The 25,988-nt window shown below is 45.5% G+C and overlaps 1 long non-coding RNA gene across 1 annotated transcript; it reads right to left on the minus strand.

Moving 5' to 3' along the window:
- LOC147696954 (uncharacterized) lies at window positions 1-25,079 on the minus strand. Its single transcript, XR_015299126.1, has 3 exons — window positions 23,733-25,079; window positions 11,741-12,332; window positions 1-342 (listed from the first exon to the last, which is right to left on the minus strand). It is a non-coding gene; the product is annotated as an uncharacterized LOC147696954 (long non-coding RNA).
- Between the last annotated feature and the right edge of the window lie 909 nt (window positions 25,080-25,988).

The following is a 25,988-nucleotide window of genomic DNA, read 5'->3' on the forward strand; positions in this document are numbered from 1 at the left end:
ATAAGGTATAACGAAATTTTTTCCAATTTTAGATTTATTCCCGATATATGTGATGCCATTAGATTCATCAGATCTACCTGCACATCGAGTTTGTTCGATTGGAAATTCAGCGCGGTGATTGATTGTTGTAGGCTTTTTAGGAGCACATCCCCCCAGAGTATAGATTTTTCTTTTGTTTGTAGCGGCTGTGCCCCTGTTGATCTGGTTGGGCTTTCTGAGGAAGAAATTGGTATATGCTGATCTTCTTTTGTTATATTCTTTCCTATGTCGGAGACCTGGCTCTTATCGGCCGGTTGTCTAATTGGGCTTGATGTTAGGATTATTGGTGGGGATGTTGGCTTACTTGTGAGGTAATATAAATTTTATGGTCATGTTGTGTTCCCTAGCGAGTACCCCACCGACTCCATGTACGAGTTAAAAGTGCATGTAACTTCCCTCCTGTACCAGCTATGAAGACGCAAATACATTTGCGTCCAACGTTAACTTGTCCTCTTTCAGACCCACCATGAATGGGTTTGATGGTCCGTTCCTAAGTATGCTATGCCAACGTCTTTTTTAAGTATACTCCTACGTTTCTCAGCCTGGCTGAAAGTAGGCCCTGAATCTCTGCCACCGAGCCTCTTCTCTGGCTTCTGACTGCGAGGGCCTCTGCCCAAGCAGCCCCCGTACCCGTGAACTCCGACTTACTTCTAGCGCGGCCCTCCGTGCTCAGCTCAGCCTGCTGCCTGCCAAGATTGACTATAACCTTCGAGTTATCTGTTTTCCTCCCCGAAGATACATTCCAGCCTGCTAGCTTCAGTAAACATCCTTCCTCAGCTACAGGGCTAAAGGGCCGACCTGTCTTTATGCAAGTAATTCATAGCTTCTGTTGCCATGCTTCCATGGAAGGCCCCATGCCCCCACGCTTCTCATACAGACACTCAGGCGCTTATACACGCACTCCTAGCAAGTATAGAATAGCTTTGGCTCTAGAGACCTTTCTGCCCAGATAGCTTAGTTCCTAAACACCAGATATCAGATATGATAGAAGTACAAGTTGATCTGACATGCCAGACTTCTGTCTCTTTCCGTCAGTGTAAATGTCAAGTCCCCTGCACCCCGTCTATCACACGTCATGCAGCTGCGCGCGCATCCAAGCTTCCGATTTCTGCTGACATTGCAACATTCTGTTAGCACCACCCCTTGGTGCCACCCACTTGCGTCACCTATCAGTGACGTTTCTAGCACACACCCTAGTTACGCCTAGTTTACGCCTCTTGATGATGTACTAGCACCACGTGTATACTGTTATCTTGTCTTCTCTCAGCTGTTACGCCTCTTACATTGAACGTTATGATGTAAATCAAGTATATAAGCTATGTATTGTCAAAAAACGTTGGCGCGCTCATCTATCCCTTCTGACACCCTGTGTGGTGGTCAGAACATGATATCCTGATTCCTTTATGAGGAATAAAACCCTTTGAAACTCTTACACCACGGACTCTGTTTTCCTTCATTTCGATTGAGTTATTATTGATTAAGTACTTACCTGCATAGAAATTAAGAGAGTAAATTAATTATTTACATCATTTTGGCGCCCGAATAGGGACCCCTCCCCCACCTCACGCGCCGGAAGGTGCGTTGCAATCCGTGTCCCCTGCCATCAGTTAGACGGACTACACGTGTACTGGCAGGATTTCCTGCATCCCCCTCTGACACACGGAGGTGACGAAGACTGCAATCAGTGCCCAGACGAGGCGGTGAGGAGTGCGGAGGATCCCGACCAGAGCCCAGCCGAAGGAAGCAAGGTCCGAGGTGTGAAGAGGCCCACCAGGTTTCCGAAGTTTTCCGAAGTTTTCCGAAGTTCTCCGAAGTTTTCCGAAGTTCCAAGTCGAGTCCAGTCGAGTTTTCCGAGGCCTTCTGTTTTCCGTGCTTCCCGGTGAGTACCATTGCTGGGTCGTATCTAGACGGGTTTGGGTACGCAAGTCCGGTCTGCACTGTTTTTAGGCAGTGTATCTGTACTGTTTAGCAGTATATAAAGTATTCCGAATTTCTGCACTGTTACAGCAGTGTATCTGTATCGTTGAGCGGTACATTCAGAGTAGGGGGAAGTTAGCTATGTCTGTAAATATTTCATGTGATTAATGTCGTGGTATGAATGTGATTGTTTTGTGCATTATTGTGTTTTCTTGTTTAAATAGTTACAGGCGAAATTAAGTATTAAGGATCAAGCATTTCAGTATCAAGTAGGCACAATGCCGTTTTTCAACAAGTTAAAGCAGATAGGAACTAGGAAAGGGATGTTAGAGGAAGAGATTCCAATCCCCCCTAGGGACACTCCAGGTAATTTCATGTATAATAAGCATGGCATAGACGCCATCTTGTATCTAGAGTTATGGACAGATTATACCAAGCACCTAGAGGAAAGATACCGATGGCCAGTTAACGGAACATGGGATGCCGAGTGCATCATAAAGGTAGAAGAAATATTACGGAAAAAGAAAGCTAGACAATCTCAGAAAGACGCCATAGAATTTTGGCGTAAGGAATCACGTAAGCGTGCTGATAGAGCACTCCGTAGAGAAGACAGGCTTAAAGAATCAGAAAAGGCCCAAGAAAACGAATTAGTTACTGAGGGAATTCGAGTAAAAGTAGAACAAATAGATCGTATCCAAAATGGCAAAGTGAACAACATGTATCTCTTGGCCGATGGTACCCCTGACGCCATTTCAGAAATACCGAAAAATTTGCCGTCACCATTAGTTCCAACTAAAGTAATGCATAAGACTACTAAAGACATATTCCTAAATTCATACCTCGAAGATGTAGCGCCAGCTTACACCAATCTGCCTGTTCGTGCCCTGCCTACTGACGGGGCCGGGGGTGGTACTGCTCCCCAAGATCACGCTCAGCCGACACCGAAAAAGGCTAGTTCCGTTCCGCCAGCCCCGCCACTTCCCTCACCTAAAACTGATTTGCCGAAACCACTTCAATCAGATCCTACTAAAAGACAAATTCAGATACTGACTGCACACAGAGATAATGCCCAAGCTTCCGCTTCAGGAGGTGCGACCGCGGGTCTCCAGACCCCGCCACCGACTCACAGATTAAATCTCAGAGGTATGCAGAGTCCTCTTACGCACAGATCCCCCCGTTCTTCTAATTCATCCCGCCTTGACGCATTAAAGGAAAATATGTCAGTTTGTAGATATGATCCAGAACCCGGACAGGACGACTTAATGATATTAGCGTCATTACGGTTAAGATCTGCTACTGATAGTTTGTTATGTTATGCAGGAATGAAGGAGCGCCTAGATAGAATATATGAGTTCGTTCAAACGGGAAAGGACCCCGACAGTATTAAGGATGCCCTGGAGAAACAGAAAGTTAACATGCAAGCACTGATACTACGATTTTTCATAAATTGTCTAATAAGAGAACGAGACAGGCCCGGAACAGATCAGAGTGAATTAGATGCATTGAATAAGTGGGGTCAAAATATAGCCGACGGAAAACATGACAGACAAAATTGCATAGAGGCCATGTATAAAAAGATTAAGAAAGCAGTGATAGCAGTACACGAGAAAGAGATAGAAAAGGCTCCCTCCGAGGAGGAAGAAGAATCTGAAGAACCAGAACCGACTACAAGCACTATAGCATATGTAGGTAAGGGAACTTATCTTAGGAAGGGTATCCGTCCAGAAAGCAAGAGAGTTTTCTTCTCTGCCTTAACGAATCCGAATTCTGCTGAGCATCAGTTCCAGGAAACTGACAAACGGCTTCGAGATCGAGTTGGGTACCATGTACTCAATTCTATGGATGAACAAGAATTAGCCCGATCAGCGGTATCATGGGCCGAAAATGCAGACATATATAATGATGACACCGTAGCACAGACATTTCTGAACCTCTCCCCCGACGAACAGAAATTAGCAGGTGTATACATGATTCAGCACCTTCTCATCAAATACAGCAAACATTATTCCGATCCAGGTCCCTTACACGAGACACTGGAAGCACTACTGATGGATAGATGGAGAGGCTTAAGTACAAAATTAGTTCAAATAATTCTAGAACAACGACGCAGATATGATACCTTTGTAAGCCCCGAATATGTCCCCGCCCCACCCCCAGAAAGGAAAATGTACCATATGCAGTGCAGGGGTGGTATTGAAAGTCAGAACCCCTTACGAGAAGTACACCCTGTTATGGGTGAGGACAAGGTTTTGAAACGCGTGTATGTACACACGCCTCTGACTAAGTTAGAACTGTTAGAAATGAAGAAATTAGTCCCGTGCCATGATAAAGACCCCGCAGGTTTTCACAGAGAGCTCAAAGATATGTTACTGATGGGGGACTACACATATGATGATATCATGAAAATGTTGAAAGTATTATTGCCTACGGGGATATTCGAGAAATTAAAGGAAAAGGAATGGGAGGTGGGAGACACAAAGATTGCCTGGGCAGAAATAGAAGACGAAGAGAAAAAACGGATTCCAGGGTTAGGCCTTGGGGACAAAACGAAAGCATTACCAGGTTTAATAGTACAGGTCCTGCCCAGATTATTGACAACTAGAAAGGAGGATTGGGATGCAATCTCGTCCTGTAAACAGAAACATGATGAAGATACTAGCGACTTTTATTCAAGATTCGAGAAATGTTTTATTATCAATAGTGGCCTCCAGCCAAGTAGCGAGTCGTACCCACATCTTTTTGTATCAAAGTTAGTCGAGAATTCCCTACCGTTAGTTAAAAATAGAGTGTATAAGGTCGAGAGTACATGGCAAGCAAATACGCCTTCCCAGATGTTACAAATGTTACAATATCACCAGAATAGAATTAGGGAAGAACAAGATCAGGAACAGAAACGTATGAAAGACACGAAAATGAAAATGTTAGTAGCCCAGACGGTCCCATCCGACAGTCACAGGAAAGGTACGACCCAGACAAGTCACGCTGCAGCTCCTGTTAAAGGGACATGCAATTATTGCAAGCAGCCAGGTCACTACGTACACGAATGTGCAGTTCTGAAACATAACATAGCGACAGGTAAAACTAAAGAGAGACCGCATCCGCCTAGACAAGACCATAACCAGCATCAGTCTACACAGAATACACAGCCCATGCATGCATCTGCACAGACAGCACAGACCGTAGCAGTACCACAGCCACAGCCCATTGCTGCAACTCAGCAAGTCTCACAACAGATGTACCAGTATGCCCAGTCTGCTTACCCCGAATATTCCCGATATACATGAAACAGCCTAGAGAGGGAAGGTGGCTTGCCTCTTATCGAGATTCCTGTAGATCAAGAAGGTCCTTATGTACACAGTCAAGTATTGGGGAAAGATAGAAAGTTTTTAATTGACACAGGGGCAAGTCGCACTACAATAAGTCATGACGAAGTTCCAGGGGCACCCCTCTCAGGCTCACAAAATGTTTCCCTTGGGTTTTCAGGACAGCCTATTGTAAATGAAGTATCAGAACCAGTTCCCCTGGCTGTGGGTCCATTATCACGCGTTACAGACCTGTTACTAACAAAATCATGTCCGGAAAATCTATTAGGAATTAAAACATTGAAGGCTCTAGGAGCTATAATATGCTGCTCCCCGGAGGGAGTTAGACTCTTTCTGCGGGATTTCAAGGGTCATTACGTTCTTCGTGAGTTTGACGTCAGATTGAAAAATGTACCTGATTACTTGTGGGCAAAAGGCCCAACTGATGTAGGATGTATGCACATTACACCATACCGCGTTACCCTCAAGGCAGGTGTTGTATTACCCAGAATCAGACAATACAAGTTACCACCCGATGCTGTAGCGGCTTTACTGAAAATCATTGAAGAGCTCATTGCCCAAGGAGTGGTCGTCGAAACCGACTCCAATATCTGTAATTCACCCATCATTCCGATTCTTAAACGTACTGATCCCAATGCACCGCCAGTATATCGGTTGGTGATTGATCTTCGAGAATTGAATAAATGCATTATCCCACAGTATCCTGTGGTCCCCGATATATCATCTCTCTTGACTGCTATTGATTCAGAAGCAACGTTCTTTACTGTAATTGATCTCAAGAACGCCTTCTTCAGCGTGCCTATTGATCCAGAGAGCCAATATCTCTTCGGATTCTGTTTAAATGGACGCAGTTTCAAATTTTCACGCGCACCTCAAGGATTCACAGAAAGCCCCAGCATCTATAGTCAAGCACTGAAAAGACAACTAGATTGTATTCAAATGCCAGTTAACACCGCTTTACTACAATACGTCGATGATCTGCTGATCACCGCACGAAGTGAGCCCGAATGTGAAAAAGCATCACTGACAGTTTTACATTTCCTGGCTGACAAGGGACACAAGGTGTCTCCTTCGAAGCTACAATTCTGTGTTCAGCAAGTTGTGTACTTGGGTCACTTACTGTCCAAAGTGGGGAGACAGCTCACTCCCGATCGCATTCAGTTAATTGTGAACATGCCGCAACCCAAGACACAAAAGGAAGTGCGGGCCTTCATAGGCCTCACCTCGTACTGCAGACAATGGATTCCCCAGTATGCATTTTTAGCTAAACCACTCATCCAGTTAACGACACAGGAGGCAGCAACTTCGACTGTCCTCCCTTGGACTCAGGAACACACACAAGCTTTTGAAGAATTAAAGAAAGTTTTATGCCAAGCACCAGTTTTAGCGACACCATGTTACAGCAAACCGTTTACACTTTTTGTTACAGAACGTGATGGCACAGCGTTGTCTGTCCTCACTCAAGACCAAGCAGGTTCACATAAGCCTTGTGCTTATTTTTCTAGTACATTGGATTCAGTAGCTCAAGCACTCCCTGCGTGTTTAAAGTCAGTAGCAGCAACAGCGTTAGCAATAAGACAAAGTGATTCAATTGTTTTAGGTCATCAGTTAACAGTTCAAGTACCACATTCTGTAGAGGTTTTGTTAAACAGAACCCAGACTCAACACTTAACTATAGCACGACTGACAGGTTATGAATTAACACTATTCCAGCCACACATAGAAATCAGACGTTGCAGCATCCTGAACCCAGCAACACTGTTACCTACAGTTATGACAGATCCAGCTCCGCATGATTGTATAGAAATAATTAATGCAGTAACTAAGCCTAGACGAGACTTAACAGATGTCCCATTGACAAATCCAGACCTGACACTTTATGTGGATGGTTCATGCATGAGAACAAGTACAGGAGAATTAGTGGCCGCGTACGCCGTGACCACTGAAACTGAAATTAAAGAAACACATCGTATTGACACACTGTCTGCTCAAGCAGCAGAGCTCATCGCTCTGACCCGAGCCTGTATTCTAGCCAAGAACAGAAATGTTAACATATACACAGATTCCCGCTATGCCTTCGGAGTTGTACACGACTTCGGAGTCCTCTGGCAAGAACGAGGTTTTCTGACTTCCCATGGGGCCAAGATACAACATGGCCCCCTCATTCAAGCACTGTTAGAAGCAATACATTTGCCCTCGGGCATATCAGTCATGAAATGTAAGGCACATACTAAAGTCACAGATTCCGTTTCCCAGGGTAACGACCTGGCAGACCAGACAGCAAAACATACAGCACTGACTCACACCCAGACTACTAATGTGACAAAGACAATAGTACAGACACAGTGTATGACAGTTAGAGATCCCGCCCTAGACGTAATTGACATCCAGACACATGCTACTCCAGAGGAGATAAAGAAATGGACTGAACTAGGAGGGATTCAGACAGATCAAGGTTGGGTGACGAAGGGAAAATCTATATGGTTTCTCCCCGACTCAATGGTTCAAGTCATGATAAATACAGCACATAGTCCTGCCCATCTTGGAGAGAAAGCCATGTTAGACAGCTTACAGAATCTCTGGTACAACAAACACTTACGAGCAGCAGCAAAACAGAAAGTGCGTACTTGCATGATCTGTTGTCAGTTCAATCCAGGTAAAAGCGTCCCTGTTGAGCAAGGTGGATTCCATCCTCCCGATCACCCTTTTGAAGTCCTCCAGATGGATTATATCCAGATGAATAGCTGTAGAGGATTTAAGTATGTCCTTGTAATTGTTTGTGCTCTGTCCCGCTGGACCGAAGCATACCCAGTCCCAGACTACACTGCTCCGACCACTGCCAGACAGTTGGTTCGTGAATTCTTCCCACGGTACGGTTTGCCCCGTGTCGTGTACTCAGATAACGGACAGCCGTTCTCGTCCGAGTTGATGAAACAAGTTTCCCTCTTGCTAGGATATCAGTGGAGGTTCCACTGTGTCCGACATCCCGAAGCAGCTGGCCTTGTAGAAAGGCATAATCAGACACTAAAAATCCGTCTTGCCAAGATCTGTCAGGAAAAAGGGGTCGACTGGATAGTCGCCCTGCCCGTGGCACTATTCTACATGAGAATGGTCGCCCACTCAAGATCAGGGCTATCCCCGTACGAAGTGGTCTTTGGCAGACCACCGAATATGTGGGGGACGCCCGTTCCGAAAAAGATCACTGATGTTGATTGTAACATGTTGACAGATTACCTTGCCTCCTTGATGTCTGCACTCCAATCATGTCGTTCACAGGTTGCCGCAGCCTTCCCTGACAACACCGATGTGAAGGCGCATGAGGTCCGTCCAGGGGACCTGGTACTCGTCCGGAATTTCGACCGGAAAAGTCCGCTGGAGCCCCGCTGGAAGTCTCCAAAGACCGTTCTGCTTACCACCAGGACCGCCGTGAAAATCGAGGGGAGAAAGGGGTGGGTCCACACGAGTCACATCAAACTATGCAATGAACTAAAAAACGGACTGAAACAGGACTCTGACTCGTCCACCCCCACCAAAGACTGTGTTGAAGCACAAGACGTTACTGTGCCTAAAAGAGAAAAGACTCCTCAAGAACTTTACCGTATGAAGCTTCGATCTAGCAAGTCAGACAGTTTAATTGTTTAAGTCCTCCCCTAGGTGAATCGGTTAAATAGTTTCTGACATGTATCCCCTAGATCGAGTTAGAGAGAGAGAGGAAAAGAAAAGAACATATTGCAAATCGCTTCGTAGTCACTGCATAGTGACACTAATAATCATGTTTATTCTCAGTATACTACTCATTATTGCCAGCATTCTGTTACCTATATACTGGCCTATTTTCAGGCGTGAACAATCTGCTTACAATGTCTCTGCTGAACACACTTTTAGTGAACTTCCTGCACATGAACTCTCTTACAGACTTGCGCTGCGCAACAATACATTCATTAGTATGTTACACCATTCCCATCAGACAAGTAATGCTACAGACTGCTGGATATGTGGTCGACTCCCTCCCTACCAGAATTATAAGGGAGCTCTGCCCCTCTTTCCGTACCCATTCACTCACAATGGCTCCTGTGGAGCATGGTTTAAAATAATTAATTCCTTAGATCCTGATATCGCTGTTTCCGAAGGGGGCTGGGTTTGGGGAAACTTGAACTTAGTCCTGCTCAACGTCTGTTATCCTGATAAAGAGGGACTTCCCACTCGAATAGGAACTGATCTAGAAAATGAAGTATATGGATTAGGTAATTACACAATTAGCCTTATGATCCTCACTGTTGAATCTGAAACTGCTCCAGTTTTGCCCCATATGTTAGTATTACCAGTCACAGGTGAATTATGTGTTAGCAAGAAAGGTTCAGTACACGTAGGCCATAGTAAATGCACTACTGTGGTCGAGTTCAGTGACCATGGTAAGTCGTCCTTTAAAGCTACCAGTCATTCCTACTTCGTTTGTGGTCATACCGCATACATACGTTTGCCTCCAGACTGGGATGGTACCTGTTACATTGCATTCCTTCTGCCACCTGTTTTCCTAGCTCCCCCTGATTACCATAGAAATACAAATCTTGCACCGAATAGACCCAAAAGAGATATTCCCCTTGTCGACTACACAGAAACGGCATGGGAACAGTACACTGATTTCAATAAAGGATTCTTTTTCTTCCTAGGACCTGTCCAAAACAGTAAATTAATACGCAGATTAACGAGAACACTTGAAGCAGTAGTGAACGAAACTGCCTCCGCTCTAGGTAACTTAACAGAGGAGCAGTCTGCTATACGGACTGTTGTCCTTCAAAATCGTCTTGTGATTGACGTCATCTTGGCAGATAGAGGTGGAGCCTGTAAGGTCATCGGGTCAAGTTGCTGTGTTTTCATTCCACAAAATGCACCATCTGTCTATCAAGCTATCACCCGTTTACATAAAATTGCAAATCAGATACATCAGAATCCAGGCACCTGGACTTGGTCCGGTTGGTTCTGGGCTACGTTAACGGCTTGGGGATGGAAGATCTTATCCTTCCTAGGCATTGGTCTTGTTATAGTATTCAGTTGTTGCCTATGCCTGCAGTGTGGGCCAGCGATATGTGGACTGTGTGCCACATCCTGCATTGAGCATTCCAGTTGCCTTTCAAACAGTCAAAGAAAGAAAGATGAACATATAATGTTACAAGAACAAACCGATCGATTTATGAGGATCGATATATCATGAAGGGTCCGTAGGGAACAAGGAGGGAATGAGGTAATATAAATTTTATGGTCATGTTGTGTTCCCTAGCGAGTACCCCACCGACTCCATGTACGAGTTAAAAGTGCATGTAACTTCCCTCCTGTACCAGCTATGAAGACGCAAATACATTTGCGTCCAACGTTAACTTGTCCTCTTTCAGACCCACCATGAATGGGTTTGATGGTCCGTTCCTAAGTATGCTATGCCAACGTCTTTTTTAAGTATACTCCTACGTTTCTCAGCCTGGCTGAAAGTAGGCCCTGAATCTCTGCCACCGAGCCTCTTCTCTGGCTTCTGACTGCGAGGGCCTCTGCCCAAGCAGCCCCCGTACCCGTGAACTCCGACTTACTTCTAGCGCGGCCCTCCGTGCTCAGCTCAGCCTGCTGCCTGCCAAGATTGACTATAACCTTCGAGTTATCTGTTTTCCTCCCCGAAGATACATTCCAGCCTGCTAGCTTCAGTAAACATCCTTCCTCAGCTACAGGGCTAAAGGGCCGACCTGTCTTTATGCAAGTAATTCATAGCTTCTGTTGCCATGCTTCCATGGAAGGCCCCATGCCCCCACGCTTCTCATACAGACACTCAGGCGCTTATACACGCACTCCTAGCAAGTATAGAATAGCTTTGGCTCTAGAGACCTTTCTGCCCAGATAGCTTAGTTCCTAAACACCAGATATCAGATATGATAGAAGTACAAGTTGATCTGACATGCCAGACTTCTGTCTCTTTCCGTCAGTGTAAATGTCAAGTCCCCTGCACCCCGTCTATCACACGTCATGCAGCTGCGCGCGCATCCAAGCTTCCGATTTCTGCTGACATTGCAACATTCTGTTAGCACCACCCCTTGGTGCCACCCACTTGCGTCACCTATCAGTGACGTTTCTAGCACACACCCTAGTTACGCCTAGTTTACGCCTCTTGATGATGTACTAGCACCACGTGTATACTGTTATCTTGTCTTCTCTCAGCTGTTACGCCTCTTACATTGAACGTTATGATGTAAATCAAGTATATAAGCTATGTATTGTCAAAAAACGTTGGCGCGCTCATCTATCCCTTCTGACACCCTGTGTGGTGGTCAGAACATGATATCCTGATTCCTTTATGAGGAATAAAACCCTTTGAAACTCTTACACCACGGACTCTGTTTTCCTTCATTTCGATTGAGTTATTATTGATTAAGTACTTACCTGCATAGAAATTAAGAGAGTAAATTAATTATTTACATCACTTGGCTTCCTTTTTTCTCCATTATCCTTCCTTTTATCGGTGTTTTCGAGTTTTTCCAGTTTACTCAAATTTTCGAGACTCAGTTGCATTGGGTCGGCCTCCTTGTGTGTATTTTCTTCAAGCATTCTCTGCAGTTCTGATTCTTCGAAGATAGAGAATGATTTGGACCACTCTATCTTTTGTGCGCTTTTCTATAGATTTATTCGGGATCCTGAGGTGCTCTGATTAAAGTTTGCTGGACTATTTTTGTTAATATCATTAGGGGTTAAATTTGAAGTTAGCTTTGTTTGATTGCAGGTTGCATGGACTTGTGCCGTGGTTTTGACCAGCCAATTCTTTATTGTTGATTTTTCTTTGAGATTGGGACTCATACTTTTTTCCGAGACATTTCTCATCTTGCGTTTTTTACTTGATGGCGTCGAATGGGTTAATTTTTTCGGGTTATTTTGAGGTTTTGCACCCTCACCACTGCTTGATATTACCGCCCCTTGTTCTTTTGTGAACTGAAAATTATACTTCATTTTGTCCCCCCCGAACTTGAAAAGCTCTGTCATGGGGATATGTGCCTGATCAGGTTGGTCGCTCCCGGTTGTCTCTTGAGGAAATATAAATTTTATGATCAATTGTGTCCCCTATCTTAGACCCCAACGACTCCGTGTACGCGCTACAAGTACATGTATGTTCCCTCCACTTCCAGCTATGAAGACGCAAATACATTTGCGTCTAACGTTAACATGTCCTCTTTCAGTTCCACCATGAATGGGTTGAATATTCCGTTCCTAAGTATGCCTTGCCAACGTCTTTATGTGGTGTACTTTACACGTTTTTCAGCCCTGGCGAAGTAGGCCCTGAATTCTGCCATCAAGCTTTTTCCTGCCTTCTGACTCTGAATGCCTCAGCCTGGGTCTGCCTCTGTACCCGTGACCTCTGCCTTACTCCCTGTGCGGCTAACGGCGCTTGGTTCAGCCTGTTGCCTGCCAAGACTGTATTCAACCTTCGAATTATCTGCTCCGCTCCTCGAAAATACATTCCTGTCTCGTAGTTAAAATAAACATCCTTCCAGCTGCAGAGCAAAGGGCCCGGCTTCACTGTCTCCGTGCAAGTAATTCATAGCTCCTGTTTCCATGGTAGGCCCATGCCCCCTCGCATCTCATGCAGACACGTAGACGCTCATACACGCACTCACAGTCAGTATAGGATAGCCTCTGTCCGAGAGACCTTTTCCTTCCAGATAATGCCGTTTCTTAAACATGAGATATTAGATACGATTTGGGATTAGGATGATCTGACATCCCAGACTTCTGTCTCCACATGTAGGGCTAAATGTCAAGTCCCCCTTCACCCTCCAGTTACACGTAAATCACACGTCATGCTGCTGCGCGCGCATCTCTGCCATGTATTTCTGCTGACACTGCAGGATTCACTTATGGATCCACCTACTTGTGACATCATGTTAATGACGTTTCTAGTTCACGCCTTCATGCACGCCTATTGTAACGCCTTTTTATTACGTATATGCATTCTTATCTCTCCTCTCAGCTGTTACGCCTTCTGCAATATGACATTACTGTAATGCATTGACTATATATATGAATGATTGTTAATAAAATGTTGTCTGTCAGTCCCTTCCCGAACCTACGTGGTGACGGAATGGTATGCCACCTTGGCTCGAGCCAAATACCCAATTCCTTTTTAAGGAATAAAACCCCTTTTTGAAAACCTCAAATATCACGGATTTTGCCTCTTATTTTTATGAGTTATTCTTATTGAACTTTACCGCATAAATTAAGTATAGGTAATTTAATTTTACCACATAGTTGGCGCCCGAATAGGAACCCCTCCCCCATCTCACGCGCCGGAGGTGCGTTGCAGGCCTAGCCCCCTGCCACAGCCGGACGGACAACTACGCGTACCCGCAGGATTTCCTGTATCTCCCTCAGGCCAATGGAGGTGACTGAGGCTGCGATCAACACCCAGACGAGGCGGTGAGGAGTGCGGAGGATCCCGACCAGAGCCTAGCTGAGAGAGCAAGATCCGAGGTATACGGAGGCCCACCAGGTTCCGAAGTTCCGAAGTATCTGCGTCACGAGTCAAGTCCGAATCCAGTCCGGTCCAGTCCAGTCCAGGGTTTCCGAGGCCTTCCGTTTCTGTGCTTCCCGGTGAGTACCGTTGCTGGGGACGCATCTAGACGTGCGCATTAGTTTGTGCCGGTCAAGACGGGTTTGGGTACACAGACCTGGTCTGCACTGTTTAGCAGTGTATCTGTACTGTTCAGCGGTATATCCTGTCTGCACTGTTTAGCAGTGTATCTGTACTGTTTAGCAGTACATCTAGTATCATGCAGTTAGCTAGTTTTATTCTAATCATTGTTGTTCGTCTTAAAATGTTTTAATGTGTTTCAAAATGTCGTGGTATGAGTGATTGTTCGATCTCCATTATTGTGATTATTGTGTTCAGTGTGTTCATATCTGAGTGAGGATCAAGTAGCCTGATTTTAAGATGCCGTTATTCTCTAAATTAAGACAAATAAACACTAGAAAAGGGATACTCGAGGAAGCTGTTCCCATTCCACCTAGGGACACTCCAGGGTACTTTATGTACCACAAACATGGCCTAGATGCCGTTTTATATCTCGAGTTATGGGTGGACTACACCAAGGATCTAGCAGAGAATCAGAGATGGCCCGCTGCTGGGACATGGGATGCAGATTGCATCATGAGAGTAGAAGAAGCATTATGGAAAAAGAAAGCCAGACAGTCACAGAAAGATGCCATTGAATTATGGCGCAAAGAATCGCATAGGCGCACAGAAAAAGCACACAGAAAAGAAGAGAAAAGGAAAGAGGATTCAGACAAGGCCCAAGAAAACGTATTAGTTGAGGAAGGTATCCGAGTGAAAATAGAACAAGTAGATAGACACCGAAACACACTTATGAATGGTATGTACCCTCTTTTAACCGAAGGTTTACCTAAGGCCACCCCGGAGTTACCAAAAGATCTACCACCTCCAATGCTCCCGACTAAAATGCATCAGAAAACCGCAAAGGACATTTTCCTTTCTTCCTATCTAGATGATGTAGCCCCCGAATATGCTAATACTGCACCGCCACGCACACCTCCTCCTGGCGGCGCTCCACCCCGAGATAATCAGCCCCCACCTCCGCGACAAGCTACTCCTCCTCCCGTTCCTCCCGTCCCGAATGTCCCTCCTGGTCTTCCAGCAGTTCTTCCACCTCTACCTGCAACTAATCTTCTTACTCTACACCCAAACAATCCCTTCGGAGCCGACGCCTCAGGAGGCGCATCCGGAGGCGCGACAGGTTTCCAGACACCACCACAAACACATAGATGGACTTATAGGGACCTAGCACAACAACGTACACCTCGGGCAGCCGATTTTGATATAATAAAAGAGCGTCTCGGGGATTGTAGATATGATCCAGTACCCGGTAGAAATGATGAAAGATTAATACTCGCATCAGTACGACTAAGACGGGTCACCAACTTTTTATTGACACTACCCGGAATGATTGATCATCTAGACAGAATATATCATTTTGTTCAAACAGGGGAAGGCCCTGAAAGTATTGGCCAGGCCATGGCTCACCAGAAAGTTGACACTCAAGCCAAGATATTACGGTTTTTTATAAACTGCCTAATAAGAGAACAAGATAGGCCGGGTGTAGACCCGGAGGAAATGAAAGCACTTCATAGATGGGGTCAGAATATAGCAGACGGGAACCACGATAAACAGAATTGTATAAAAAACATGTATCAAAGAATCAGAGGCGTAGTAATAAAAATACATGAAACAAGACAGTCAGAACCAGAAATAGAATCAGACAAGTTTGAGTCTTCAGGGGAGGAGGAGCAACCAGAAACGGCGACAGGACAAGCACAATTACCAGTTAGAGAAACGATAGCGTATGTAGGTAAAGGAAGACCCTTTAATAATTCAATGCGCCCAGTACGTCCAGAAAGTAAAAGAATTTTTCAAGAAGCCATGTGTAATCCGAGAACTCCTGAACACTTATTCCAAGCCACTGATAACAGACTTCGAGAACGAATGGGGTACCATGTACTCGATTCTATGGATGAACAAGAATTAGCTAGGTCAGCAGTACAATGGGCTGACAACCCTGAGAAATATAGTGATGATGCATTAGCACACACATTTTTGAACATGACACCAAGTGAACAGCGTTTAGCTGGTACGTACATGATACAACACCTGCTCTTATTGTATAGAAGCCAACACTCTGATCCAGGTCCCCTGCCGGATATATTAGCAGAACTGCTCATGAATAAATGGAGAGGTCTAGGTACCGATCTAATTAAAGTGATTTTAGAACATCGGCACAGATATAGTGCCTTCCTGTGTCCACAGTCTGATTCAGCACATTCCATGGAAAGAAAAATGTATTACATAGACAGACAGAATCCGTTACGAGAAGTGCACCCAGTTCAGAATCCTGATAATACGCTTAGACGTGTGTTTGTGTACACACCCATAACAAAAATAGAATTACTGGAAATGAAAAAACTAGTACCTAGCCATGACAAAGATCCCGCAGGTTTTCACCGTGAAATAAAAGATATGTTACTCATGGGTGATTACACTTATCCTGACCTTATGAAAATACTGAAAGTACTACTGCCTGCCGGCATTTACGAGAAACTCAAAGAAAAAGAATGGGAAGTAGGAAATGCAAAGATTGAGTGGGCTGCATTAGAAAACGAAGAAAATACTCGGTTTCCAGGCCTAGGGCTTGGGGACAAAGTTAAAGCATTACCAGGACTGTTAGTACAAGTGTTGCCACGCTTATTAAGTACGAAAAAGGAAGATTGGGGTGCAATCTCAGCCTGCAAACAGAAACCCGATGAAGACACTAGTGATTTTTATTCCCGTTTTGAAAAATGTTTTGGTATTAACAGCGGCCTGAAACCAAGTAGCGAATCATATCCACACCATTTTGTAACGAAATTAGTCGAGAATTCCCTGCCCCAGGTAAAGAACAGAGTACTGAAAGTCGAGAGTACTTGGCAAGCTAATACCCCTTCACAAATGTTACAAATGTTACAGTATCACCAGAATAGAATTAGAGAAGAACAAGAACATGAACAAAGACGTATGAAGGACACGAAAATGTTAGTTGCCCAGTCAGTTCCTGCTGACGGTCACAAAAAGGGTGCGACCCAGCACAGTAATTCGACGGCTCCTGTTAAAGGAGTCTGTAACTATTGTAAACAGCCAGGTCATTATATAAACGATTGTGCAGTTCTGAAACACAATATCTCCACGGGTAAGACCAAGGAGAGACCGCGTCCCCCTAGACAAGATCAGGCCCAGCATCAAGTACCCCAGAATATACAACATATTCCGCCTATGCCAGCTTCATCACAGACTGTAGCAGTACCACAGCAACAGCCCATTACTGCAACACAGAACACGACACAACAGATGTACCAGTATGCACAAAATGACTACCCCGATTATCAGCGATACACATGAAACAGCCTAGAGAGGGAGTTTGGCTTGCCTCTTATTGAGGTCCCTGTAGATCAAGAAGGTCCTTATGTACACAGTCAAGTATTAGGGAAAGACAGAAAGTTTCTTATTGATACAGGGGCAAGCAGGACCACGATAAGCCACAATGAGGTTCCAGGGGCACCCCTCTCAGGCTCACAGAATGTTTCCCTTGGATTTTCAGGAAAGCCTATTATTAATGAAGTATCACAACCCCTTCCTCTTGCAGTTGGCCCTTTGACACGGACCACAGATTTATTGCTTACAAAATCATGCCCAGAAAACTTGCTAGGTATAAAGACTCTGAAGGCTTTAGGAGCTATAATATGCTGTTCTCCGGAAGGAGTGCGATTATTCTTGCGAGATTTTAAAGGACACTATGTATTGAGAGACATGGATCACCGGTTACAGAATGTCCCTGCACACTTGTGGGCGCAAGGCCCCACTGATGTAGGTTGTATGCACATTACACCATATCGAGTCACACTCAAAGCAGGAGTGGTATTACCACGAATTCGGCAATACAAGTTACCCCCAGATGCTGTAGTGGCTTTACTGAAAATCATTGACGAGCTCATTGCACAAGGAGTGGTTGTGGAAACCGACTCCAATGTATGTAATTCTCCTATCATTCCAGTTCTTAAACGTACTGATCCAAATGCACCACCTGTTTATCGATTAGTTATTGATCTGCGCGAATTGAATAAATGCATTGTACCACAGTATCCTGTGGTTCCAGATATCTCTTCATTATTGACAGCCATTGATTCAGAAGCGACGTTCTTTACTGTAATTGACCTCAAGAACGCCTTCTTTAGCATCCCAATCGATCCGGAAAGCCAATACTTGTTCGGATTCAGTTTAAATGGACGAAGTTTCAAATTTGCACGCGCACCTCAAGGATTCACAGAAAGCCCCAGCATCTATAGCCAAGCACTGAAAAGACAACTCGACAGTATTCACATGCCTGTTAACACCGCTCTGCTCCAGTATGTCGATGATCTGCTGATCACCGCCCGAAGCGAACCCGAATGTGAAAAGGCATCACTGACGGTTTTAAATTTTCTGGCTGACAAGGGGCACAAGGTATCCCCTTCGAAGCTGCAATTCTGTGTTCAGCAAGTTGTGTACCTGGGTCACTTGCTGTCCAAAGTGGGGAGACAGCTCACTCCTGACCGCATCCAGTTAATTGTAAACATGTCACCACCGAAGACACAAAAGGAGGTGCGGGCTTTTATAGGCCTCACTTCGTACTGCAGACAATGGATTCCCCAATATGCATTTCTAGCAAAACCACTCATTCAGTTGACAACACAGGAGGCACCGACATCGACTGTCCTCCCTTGGACTCAGGAACATACACAAGCTTTTGAGGACTTAAACAAAGCCTTATGTCAAGCACCTGTTTTAGCAACACCATGTTATAGTAAGCCTTTTACACTTTTTGTCACAGAACGTGAAGGTACTGCCTTGTCAGTCCTCACTCAGGAACAAGCAGGTTCACACAAACCGTGTGCTTACTTTTCTAGCACATTAGATCCAGTAGCCCAGGCTCTGCCTGCGTGCTTGAAATCAGTTGCTGCGACAGCTTTAGCAATCAGACAAAGTGATTCCATAGTGTTAGGACATCAATTGACAGTACAAGTTCCACATTCCGTGGAAGTTCTTTTAAACCGTACACAGACCCAACACTTGACCATAGCAAGACTGACAGGGTATGAATTGACATTGTTTCAACCACACATAGAAACCAGACGCTGTAGCACATTAAATCCTGCCACACTTTTGCCACTAAATGGTGTAGATCCATTGAAACATGATTGTATTGAAGTCATTACTATCACGACGAAACCCAGACAAGACTTAACGGATGTTCCATTACCAGATCCAGACCTGACACTTTATGTGGATGGTTCATGCATGAGAACCGGTACAGGTGAATTAGTGGCAGCCTATGCAGTCACGACAGACACCGAAGTTATAGAAACCAATTGTATCGACACCCTGTCAGCTCAAGCAGCAGAGCTCATCGCTCTGACACAAGCCTGTATTCAAGCCAAGAATAAGAAAGTTAACATATACACTGATTCACGTTATGCATTCGGAGTCGTTCACGACTTTGGAGTCCTCTGGCGAGAGAGAGGTTACTTAACTTCTCACGGTGCCAACATCCAACACGGTCCCCTCATTCAAGCTCTGTTAGATGCAATACATCTACCTACCGCGATATCTATTATGAAGTGTAAGGCACATACAAAGGTCACCGATATTATCTCCCAGGGTAACGACCTGGCAGACAGAACAGCTAAGCAAACTGCTCAAAATCAACATCATATAACTGACGTGACAAGGACAATAGTTCCGACACTGACACACTGCCTGACAGTCAGGGATCCCGCACATGATGTAATTGACATACAGACACATGCCACACCAGACGAAATCAAGAAGTGGACTGAACTAGGAGGGATCCAAACAGATCAAGGATGGATGACAAAGGGAAAATCGACATGGTTTCTCCCCGACTCCATGGTTCAAGTTATCATTAACACAGTACATAGTCCCGCACACCTAGGAGAAAAGGCCATGCTAGACAGTATTCAACACATATGGTACAATAAAAACTTACGAGCAGCAGCCAAACAAAAAGTGCGTACTTGCATGATTTGTTGTCAGTTCAATCCAGGTAAAAGCATCCCCGTAGAGCAAGGTGGATTTCAGCCTCCCGATCACCCTTTTGAAGTCCTCCAGATGGATTATATCCAGATGGAACGTTGTCGAGGATTCAAGTATGTCCTCGTAGTTGTATGTGCACTTTCCCGATGGACAGAAGCATATCCAGTCCCAGACTACACTGCTCCGACCACTGCCAAGCAGCTGGTTCGTGAATTCTTCCCGCGGTATGGTTTGCCCCGTATCGTGTACTCAGATAATGGTCAGCCATTCTCATCCGAGCTTGTGAAACACATTACACTCCTGTTAAGCTATCAGTGGAAGTTCCACTGTGTCCGGCATCCCGAGGCAGCAGGTCTCGTGGAACGTCATAACCAGACTCTGAAAATCCGACTTTAAAAAATATGTAGAGAGAAAGGCGTTGACTGGATAGTAGCCTTGCCAGTTGCCCTTTTTTATATGAGGATGGTGGCGCATTCTCGAACCGGGCTATCCCCGTATGAAGTGGTCTTTGGTAGGCCACCAAATATGTGGGGGACGCCTATACCTCGTAAAATCACAGATGTTGACTGTATTATGCTGACAGATTACCTTGCCTCCTTGATGTCTGCACTACGATCTTGTCGTTCACAGGTAGCTGCCGCCTTTCCCGACAACACCGAGGTGAAGCCCCATGAAGTGGTCCCTGGCGACTTTGTCTTCGTTCGTAATTTCGACCGGAGAAGTCCATTGGAGCCCCGCTGGCAAATCCCGAAGTTGGTTCTTCTGACGACGAGGACCGCCGTTAAAGTGGAGGGCAGTAAAGGGTGGCTGCATTCGAGTCACATTAAAAAGTTTCACGGACTCCCTTCGGACTTGGACTCTAAGCCCTGCCCTCCTCCACAGACTGATTCAAAACTCCCCCTGGTTGAGAAAACCGCCTCCGAAGAATATAGACTAAAGTTACGGTCTACCAAGTCAGACAGTTTAATTGTTTAAGTCCTCCCCTAGGTGAATCGGTTAAATTAGTTTCTGACATGTATCCCCTAGACCGAGATAGAGAGAGAGATAGACAGAGACAACTCAAGAAACGTGCATATTGTAAATCACTCCGTAGTCACTGTATAGTGACATTATTGATTATGTTTTTTCTAAGCCTTCTGATTATTGCTGCCAGTATATTACTGCATATCTACTACCCTATCTTCAAGCATGCACAATCTGCTTACAATGTCACTGCCGAACATTCTTTTAGCGAATTACCTCCACATGAACTGTCTTACAGACTTGCGCTGCGCAACAACACATTCATTAGTATGTTACATCACTCCCATCTGACCAATAACGCTACAAATTGTTGGATATGTGGCCGACTCCCTCCATACCAGAAATACAAGGGAGTTCTGCCCCTCTTTCCGTCCCCGTTCACTCACAACGGCTCATGTGGTGCGTGGTTTAGATTGATTAATTCCTTAGATTCTGACATTGCTGTCCTTGATGGGAATTGGGTTTGGGGAAACCTGAACTTAGTTCTGCTTAAAGCCTGTTACCCTGACAAGACGGGACTCCCCACTAGAACAGGAACTGAGCTAGAAAATGAAGTATATGGATTAGGTAATTATACAATTAACCTCATGATCCTAACTGTTGAATCCGAAGCTGCACCAGTATTACCTGCTATGTCAGTATTACCAGTCACAGGTGAATTATGTATTAGAAAGAATGGTTCAGTACACTTAGGTCATAGTAAATGTACTACTGTGGTCGAATTCAGTGATCAAGGCAAGTCTACATTCAGAGCTACTCGTCATTCCTACTTTGTTTGTGGCTATACCGCATACATACGCTTACCTCCAGATTGGGATGGTACCTGTTATATTGCATTCCTTTTGCCACCTGTTTTCCTAGCTCCTCCTGATTATCACAGAAATACCAATCTAGTAAACAATAGACTTCGAAGAGATCTCCCGATTGTCGACTACACTGAAACGGCATGGGAGCAATACACAGACTTCAATAAAGGTTTCTTCCCCTACTTAGGTGCTGTCTTTAATAGTAAACTGATACGCAAATTAACTAGAACCCTCGAAGCGGTAGTGAATGAAACTACTTCTGTTCTAGGCAACTTAACAGAGGAACAGTCTGCCATGAGGGTTGTTGTTCTTCAAAATCGTCTCGTCATTGACGTCATCCTAGCAGATAGGGGCGGAGCCTGTAAGGTCATCGGGTCGAGTTGCTGTGTTTTCATTCCAGAAAACGCGCCAACGGTATATAAAGCTATAACACGTCTTCATAAGATTGCAAGTTTGATACATCAGAATCCAGGCACCTGGACTTGGTCCGGTTGGTTCTGGACAACATTGACCGCTTGGATCCTATCCTTCCTAGGCATTGGTCTTCTCATAGTATTCAGTTGTTGCCTGTGTTTACAATGTGGACCAGCGATTTGCGGCTTGTGCGCCACATCATGTATTCCGCATTCAAATTCCCATTCAAAACGAGAAAAGAAGAAAGAAGAGCAAATGATGTTACGCGAACAGATTGATCGATTTATGAGGATCGATATATCATGAAGGGTCCTTAGGGGACAAGGAGGGGATGAGGAAATATAAATTTTATGATCAATTGTGTCCCCTATCTTAGACCCCAACGACTCCGTGTACGCGCTACAAGTACATGTATGTTCCCTCCACTTCCAGCTATGAAGACGCAAATACATTTGCGTCTAACGTTAACATGTCCTCTTTCAGTTCCATCATGAATGGGTTGAATATTCCGTTCCTAAGTATGCCTTGCCAACGTCTTTATGTGGTGTACTTTACACGTTTTTCAGCCCTGGCGAAGTAGGCCCTGAATTCTGCCATCGAGCTTTTTCCTGCCTTCTGACTCTGAATGCCTCAGCCTGGGTCTGCCTCTGTACCCGTGACCTCTGCCTTACTCCCTGTGCGGCTAACGGCGCTTGGTTCAGCCTGTTGCCTGCCAAGACTGTATTCAACCTTCGAATTATCTGCTCCGCTCCTCGAAAATACATTCCTGTCTCGTAGTTCAAGTAAACATCCTTCCAGCTGCAGAGCAAAGGGCCCGGCTTCACTGTCTCTGTGCAAGTAATTCATAGCTCCTGTTTCCATGGTAGGCCCATGCCCCCTCACATCTCATGCAGACACGTAGGCGCTCATACACGCACTCACAGTCAGTATAGGATAGCCTCTGTCCGAGAGACCTTTTCCTTCCAGATAATGCCGTTTCTTAAACATGAGATATTAGATACGATTTGGGATTAGGTTGATCTGACATCCCAGACTTCTGTCTCCACATGTAGGGCTAAATGTCAAGTCCCCCTTCACCCTCCAGTTACACGTAAATCACACGTCATGCTGCTGCGCGCGCATCTCTGCCATGTATTTCTGCTGACACTGCAGGATTCACTTATGGATCCACCTACTTGTGACATCATGTTAATGATGTTTCTAGTTCACGCCTTCATGCACGCCTATTGTAACGCCTTTTTATTACGTATATGCATTCTTATCTCTCCTCTCAGCTGTTACGCCTTCTGCAATATGACATTACTGTAATGCATTGACTATATATATGAATGATTGTTAATAAAATGTTGTCTGTCAGTCCCTTCCCGAACCTACGTGGTGACGGAATGGTATGCCACCTTGGCTCGAGCCAAATACCTAATTCCTTTTTAAGGAATAAAACCCCTTTTTGAAAACCTCAAATATCACGGATTTTGCCTCTTATTTTTATGAGTTATTCTTATTGAACTTTACCGCATAAATTAAGTATAGGTAATTTAATTTTACCACACTCTTCTGAATTGCTTTTGTTCCCTTGTTCTTTTTTCCCCTTTGTGGCCAACCTTCTTTTTGCTTTCTGTGTTTGAGGCTGTCAAATTTTTCCTGACCTCATCTTCCAGCTACAATTTTCAGGGATGTTTTTTCCTTCCGGCTCGTATACTGTTTTTCTTTGACCAAGACTCCCTAAGCCCGTCTGCCGCCGCAGTGACAGCTGCCGTCAAAGGAGTACACTTGTCTGTTAGATAGGCTATACCCAGTATTCGTCTCACACCTTCTGAGACTTTACCTCTGCCTATTGAGCTGACTCTGGCTGTCCTCAGCTCTCCGAGTATCTCGGGGTGTCTCAGGGTTTCTCCGAAATTCTCCTGGTAGATACTCTAGAGTCTTAAAGACCCCTCGTGTCCCCTCCAGTTCCTTCAGCCCCTTGGCTTCCTTACTCCCTTGCTCCTTGGCTCTAAAATACTCCTTGCTCCTTAGTGTTCCTTAGTGCACACAAGGCCCAGCCCGCAGCCCTAGATTTTTGCTGCTGATCCACCTTCTTTCCTGGGACTGAGGTCTCCTCACGGTGCCCAGCTTGGTGCTTTTCCTGTGTCCTATGCGCCCTAAGTCTCTTGGGGAGCACTTTGTATTGTCTTTTATTGGAGTCTGTACTGCTTTCGCTGAACGTTCGTTTTCTTTTCAAGAAGCCTTGAGCTGTACTACTGTTTAGCTCGTTATTTGCTTTTTATTCCCCTGAATCATGTCCCCAGCTCCGTCTCCTTCAAACCCCCTCAGCCCCTCATAGTCTCTGAGGTCAAAAGGACGTGAAGAGGGTGTGGCGGGCCCCCGGTGTCCAAAGTCCTTAATGTGGAAGCGTGCACGTTATTCTTGCTTCATCTCCCACGCCCTATTCCCCCTTACAGCCCAAGCTCTGCAGGGCCGGCTCACAGAACTCACAGAACTCCTAAGCCGGCGAATCTCGGATTTCTTTAGTTGTCTATTATCAAATTGTCTGCTTTGTTTGTAAAGGCCCCCCCCCCCTTGCTTGGCTTTGCTTGGCTTTGCTCCTGGTTCCGCGATGTACTGCTGGCGGCTGCCTCGCACTGCGGCTCACCTTTAGGTCTGCAGGCAGCTTGGAGGTGGCTTGGCGGCTTGGCAGGCTGGCAGGCTGGTTAGGCGGCTCGATGACAGCTTGGGAACGGCTTTCGGCTCAGCTTCAGCTCCCGGTGAAGACGCCGCCGCCGCCGCCGCCGCAGCTCCGCTCACTCCGCTCGCTCCGCTCGCTCCACGCCGCTCCTCTACTCCTCCGTGAAACTCTCTCTGTGCTCTCCGTTCTCCCTCGTGAAACGCTCTGGCGCCACCTCGTGGACTCAGTCACGCCCTCATCAACTAGTTCTACCCGTTCTGTGTATCCACGACATAGACCCGTATGCATCGGACGGCCAAGAATTAATAAAGCTGCCCAGCAGAATTAAATCAGGACTAGTAGCCACCGCATCTTTTAACAACTGGGCAAACTCATGGGCAGGTTGGCAACCGCGCATACACAGCCATGACGCAATAGCAATATGGGATGGAATCACCGCCACCTTAGCGGAAATACTTCGGGGACGCGGGGACAAACAAACGACAATCTACTGGCATCCCCCGACGGCCTTTGGATTTAACGCAGAAATCAAAACAAGTGCAAAGGATTTAAATAAAAAACGAAAAGCCCTCAGTAAAAACCGCTCAATCACAAACAAAATACAACTGTAGGAGGCGGCAAAGAGCCACTCCAAAAAAGTATGGGCCACAAAGCGTAACCATTGCGAGGCTCAGTGGCTGAAAATCTTCGATTTGTTGAGCCCCGGGAAATCACAGGAGTTCTGGAGTTACATAAGCCACCTTGGTCGAGGCACAAATCACAAAGAAAACTCCCTTGAGGCATCAGCCTGGGTCTCCCATGTAAAAGTGCTCTACAACGAAGAACGACCAACCAATCAGCCACTCGACACGCCCCCACTAAGAGAGAACCCGGCTTTAATCATCGAAACATTGCCCCCTCCCGGAAAATCTCTAGTGTCCAAAATACTCAAAAAAATCAGACCAAACAGCGCACCGGGCCCCAATGGCCTCCCAGGCCACTTGTTCAAATTAAACATTGAATTCTGGTCCGAAAATCTGACCCATCTATACACTGACTGCTGGCTAACGGGGGATGTGCCGGACTCATGGCGAGGCTCGCTCTTGCACCCAATCCATAAGAAAGGGACTAAATCGGATCCAACCAACTACCGCATGATC

The sequence above is a fragment of the Lissotriton vulgaris genome, chromosome 8 (genome assembly GCF_964263255.1).
Source record: "Lissotriton vulgaris chromosome 8, aLisVul1.2, whole genome shotgun sequence".
NCBI classification, from domain to species: Eukaryota; Metazoa; Chordata; class Amphibia; order Caudata; family Salamandridae; genus Lissotriton; species Lissotriton vulgaris.